Genomic DNA, 5,981 nt, shown 5'->3' on the forward strand with positions numbered 1-5,981 from the left:
TTTAAAAAGACTTCTACACAGAAGAATGTTAAAAGTGTAATGTGCACCTGTTCCCAACCATTCTTATGCCTCAGGGCTCTGTTACCAATGTTGTTCAGGTCTTAATTTCAGCAATTATTGCTACAATCACCTGTGAGTTTTCCATTTAGTATTGATACAGCTACCTACTTCCATGGAGTTTTTAGGAATCCTGATAATTAGAACAGTTATAACTCCTCCATTACAATGATAAACCTTTAACTAAAAGCTTATGCAGTTGTCAAAAGAATTCAATGTATGACTGAGTAGTAAGAAATGTTAAAAGTGAAGTGTGTAATCCATGTATCAGTTGTTGTATGTGAACAATCCTATTTATCCTACCACAATGTAAATGTTACAATCAGAGGGCCCAGTAACAAATCAATGCAGAATAAGCGTGCAACTATTTAGTATGTCTGTCTTATTTGCAACTTGGAATCCTACCACAGACTCCCAAATTGCCAATCTGATTATGTGAAATAAGAAATAAACCTATTTTATTCTTAAGAGCTTACACAGTAGTTTTCATTTTGACAAGAGCTATGCAAATTAGTTTCAAAGACTTCAGAAAGAGGGAATGAGTTTGTTATGACTTGGTTCATATGATCAGAGTGGCATAGCATAGGCGGTTTAAACCACAGTGGCCTGCATGGGTCAGGATTTGCATATTTAATGTCTGCTTGGGCTGGTTGTGTCATGGGAACCCCGGTGGTAGGGCTTGTGGGAAGGTTAAACCACCTTGCATAATCCACCAACAAATGATGGTTTGTTTGTTTTATAATCTTTTTATTTGAATTGCAGTGGTAACAACAACAATGCACATGCCTGTACAGAAAGGGTGGGGGGAATCATATCCTGAAACATATTAATTATAGGAAAAGAAAAAACATAAAGAGAAGGAGGAACAGGGTTAACATTTCCCTCAAATATATATATATATATGTATGTATGTATGTATGTATGTATGTATAAACAATCTATATTATTTAAAAAAACATCTATATGACTTTTACACTTCTAAGCAATGTGCTTAAACATGGAAAGAGCAGTAAGTTATTCAGTCCACTGAGTTATATGTGGGTATACTCCAAGCATGGAGTATAAGTCTCATTGCAACTGTAAAGGCTCTCAGTAGCTATTTTTTCTGTCTGTTAATTCCAAATCAGAATTCCTACGGTTAATTCCAATCCAATTCCTACTTTTTCTTTAAACTGTTTTAAATTTCAACACTATTGATGTTATGTTTCCTATTGTCAGAAAGTCTCCCAGCCTTTTTCTAGGCAGGCCTTCCTTCACAGTATCAGCATTTTTGCAAATACTAGAAAAGGAGAGAAAAGTGCCTTTACACATTGGCTGCATTCACACATAACACTGTTTCACCCTGTGTTCTGGGTTCACATAGTTTCTGTACACACATGGTTTCCATGTTTTTCCACCTTCCCTCCAAATGGCAGCACATATTCCATCATCCCACACAGCTCAGACTCACTCCCAGAGTGCACCACTCCTGCCTATGTACCTGCCCCATAGCTGTGGTTGGGGTGGACAGCAGGGCTTGTTGACATCCCTCAGGAATTCCAGAGACAAGAGTAGAGAGGTGGGCAGGAGACAGAGTGGAAAACCTGGGCTTCTCAGGGCACTTTTCCTGAAGGTAATGCCCGCAAACAGTCCATGCGCTCCTCTCGTGCACAGTTGCTGCCACTAGAGGGAGGCACTGGCTTCCTGACTAGAGCAAACATGCACCCATTTCAAAGCACAGCTCCAGCAAAGTGCAGTGACCAGACAGGAGCGCCAAGTGCAGCTGTCTCCACAGTCAGTGTTATGGGAAGTGGTGTTGCCCTGCTGCTGCTACTATTCTGAACTTGCAAGTGGGCATCAAGAAGGCAGTCAGGGATAAAGTGGCACAAAGCAGTTGATCTGCGCATGGCTGCAGCTGCCTCAGTGGTTGCTAGGCAACAGAAATCGAGGCTGGAGCATCTGCTGGACCCATGGCTGCTCATGTCACCAAACTCCCTAGCAGAAATTTAGAAATCATATGGAAAGATTGTAACTGGGGGGGCGGGGTCACACAGAATGACAAGCCATGGTGAAGAGTGGAAACCTTACAACATTCTCTGTGTGGTTTCATGGAAAACCAAATATGCCACATTTCACCATGGATGCTGAATTCACACATTATTGTAAGCCATGCCAACACATTTTCCAGCATGGCTTGCTGTTAAGTGCAAATTCAGCCATTGTATGCCTCTTATGGAACAACCCTACCTTTCATGTCAAGTTATAACTTTGCAGATGAGCTCAGTACAACTGAAACAGATAAATGACAAGCTGTGCCTAAAGTTAAGGACTTTTCTATTTGCAGTTGCAGCGTGTATTAAATAACTATAAAAGTGCTGAGGAAAAGCAACCTACTCTCATGCCCATTCATACATGGAAGAGCTCCTATACTTTTTTACTTATGAATATTGCTTTGTACATGCTAGCAAGTGAATACAGAATATTTTTTAAAACACCAACATGTGAACAGCAGTGCTTGTAGATGCAATAAGGTCACAGTATTAATCTGCAGGAGTTTATTTGCATGATGATTGTATTATTTAAGAAGCTAGTGTTTTTCTTTAAAGTATTTCTGGCAACAGTAAATAACATATTCCTCAAAAGTGCATAGGAATACCAGCAGACAAAGCTTTGTTCATATTCAAAATATGCTTTTGTAATGCACAGATCTTTGAGAACTACTTCCCAAAGACTGATCTTTTGTACATTTTGCAAAAACAGTCAAGATATCTATGATTTCCATAGTTCAAATAATGCATCTTCCAAATGAGGCTCTTAATGTGTAATTGCACAGCTGTATTCAAAGAATTTTGTGGGAGGTCCAAATGGTCATATCTTCCATTTGTGACCCTTTGGTGTTTTTTGGTCTTTATTCCTACTGGAAAAAGATTCTTGCAAAGAAGAAAAGTCAGATTAACTACAGTGCCTTTTGATCATTAGTGCTAGGAGCCTCCTGTCTGGAGGCACACAATGGCAGCAGCTTTTCATTCATCACCAGTGCATCCTCTCCATCTGTCTTGCCCGGAACTGTAGAAAGTCTCTCCCTTCAAAGTTGAAAACAGAACAAAACACAACACAACACAAAACACCCCTCTTGCTTCTACCAAATAACTTATTCCAGTCAGCTCTGGTAGATTCCCCCTCTTCCATGGCAATACAATAGCAGTGACTTCCAAATTAACACCATGGTGGTACAATAGTAGCAGTATTAATGCTACTGCATTTGGTGTAAATGTATATTCTGCAAGAATCACACAAAGATTTTGCTGTGGAAAGGGAAAGTCTTGCACTATTTCTGTATGTATTTAAATCTGTACAAGTTGCTCATGTTCTCATATGACAGAAAGTGAAAGTAGTCATTGTGTATTGAACTAAAACAAGCTCTTCAAGAACAGTTTAAGAACATATCACTAACAACAATACAGAATTCTTTAAATTTAAGAGCCTCCCAGGGAACGTGATGCTAGTGGCAGTGATGATGATGATGATATCAGAAGCAAGGAACCATTTACCATTTGGACCATGTATGATAATGGAATTAAGAGAGGACTCGAGGATAAGGAGATTGTGAAGAAGCGGAATCAATTATATTTGCTGTATATCTGTCTTCATTGCAGATATACAGCAAACACGTGTTCCTGAACTGAAACTGAGGCAGTTAGTAAAGACAGAAGATGAAGTTCTCAAAAGTATGGACAAATTAGAAATTAATAAATCACTGGATCCAGATGGTAACAGGTTCTTAAGGAACTCAAATATGAAATTGTTGACTTTCTTATAAAGATATCTAACATGTCCCGAAGATCAGCCTCTGTACCAGTTATGCAATGTAACACAATTTTTTAAAAAGGGATCTGTTGTGAGCAGGTCTCTCATTTCATCTCCAGCAGACTAAGACAAGAACTTAGAAGTACGATCTTTGTAGTAGAGCATAACCAGCTAGAGTACAGCATATATCGAAGTAGTGTTCTCAAAATACAGGAAAAACATGTAAAGAGCCAAATCTAAAATGAAACAGCCCTCCTGACCTCCTTTTCAGAAAAGTTTCCAACTCCACTTTCAGGGTCACTTCTGCTGCTTCAGGACTAGATGGTGGACTTAATTGGACTACCTGTTTTGTCTTTCATTTCATTCCAGGGTCAAGTAACCCTCCTCCTCCTCACTACCCATTTCTGAAATGCCTACGTCTTTTTCCAAGCCAGACTGGTACTCACATTCTGCCTAATATTCACAAGGTAGTATTAAAATTGCAACATCATCTGCCCCTTCACCTCCCCCTCAAAATAAAATAAATTTGAGCAGACTGTAATGTGTGAAAGTTATCCACCCCACAGAATCTAGCATATTACTGGCTGGTTGGATTAATGTTTGTACCAGGTAAATTGGTTGAAAGCCTTATTTAAGATAAAATTAAGGACAAGCCCTGCTGAGAATCAACATGGCTTCCAGAAAGGTCAGTCCTATCCAGTTTTTAGAGCTCTTTCAGCATGTCAAAAAACGTGAATAGGGGTAATGCAGTAGACATTGTTTCCTCCCAAGAGTCTTTTGAAAAAGACACCAAAGATTCTTAAGCAAATTTAGCAGTTATGGAATAAAGGGGAGTGTCCTTTTACAGATCTGTTAAAGAAAGCAAAGAGTAGGGAAAAATGATAAATTCTCCTAATGGAGGGCTATAAACAGTGGGATTCCATGGATCTGTTTTGAGACCTCTGCTTTTCAATTTATTTGTAAATGATCTGGAAGAGTTAACAGGGAAGTGGCTAGATTTGCAGATGACACCAAATTATTTAAGTGTGAGGAACTCCCTTTTTATTGATCTCTTCAACCATCAAAATGGTAAATGCAGTCCAAAGTAAAGTAATACACATTGGGGCAAAACAATTCCAACTTCAAGTATAATCTGATGCTATTTCAGCTAACAAAGGCTGACCAAAAGAAAGATCTTGGGGGCCAACAGCTTAAAAACGTCAACTTGGTGCGCAGTTGTTCTGAAAAAAGTAAAATCCATGTTAGGCATAATTAGAAACAGAAATGAAGCACCCATTCTTACAAATTGCCATTTATTATTAAGAAAATCACCATCAAGAGGGAGGAAGTGAAAGGGTGGGCTCCAAAGTATGCCTTCCTGCTCTGCCCATCTGGAGAGAAACCTTCCCAGCATTTCCCTGCTTCAAAGATGTACTGTGCTAGATATTCATGGTTTCTCCATTTTCACAGGGATCCTGCACCTTTAACCCCTGCAAATGTGGAGGGTCACCTATACGTGATCTGGCTTAGATACAAATTTAAGACTAATTTCCATTTTCTCAGGAACAGAACCTGTTCATAATTTGCAGACTGCCTGTATGCTACTTCCAGTATCAGAAGCTGTAAACTACTGATGGGGAACTTGGGCAGGTTGGTGTTTTGTACTCATATCTTCCTTGTAGGATCTCCTAGGCCACTGTGAGGAAAAATACCTGACTAGATGAGTCCTTGGTCTTGATGGAGCATAGCTATTACGTTTTTAACCATATAGCCGTGGTTGGTGAATGCAGGATGACAGGGACTGTGTAATTCACCCTTGCCATTGAAACTATCCAATAGATGCCAGCCACACCTAAAACACCTATTGCAATAGCTAACAGAACAGCTTATTTTTCAAATAAAACTAATCATTCTTCTGTTACATGGATTTTAGTGACTTTGAGAGATTTGTTGGGATTTTAGAGAATGCATTTTGAGACACCACAGAAATTGGTTTATCAGTAGTAAGTGCAACAGGGTAGAGTTGAAGATGTGTTTCTAGAGTCACACAACCATTTCCACATTTCTGAAAATGAGCTATATGTACAAGCCTTTTCTTATTTTCAGCAACTACTCAACTACCCAATAACTTCCCCATTCAAAACAGTATGTGCAACACC

Source organism: Varanus komodoensis, unplaced genomic scaffold (assembly GCF_004798865.1).
Source record: "Varanus komodoensis strain SLA01 unplaced genomic scaffold, ASM479886v1 scaffold1, whole genome shotgun sequence".
NCBI classification, from domain to species: Eukaryota; Metazoa; Chordata; class Lepidosauria; order Squamata; family Varanidae; genus Varanus; species Varanus komodoensis.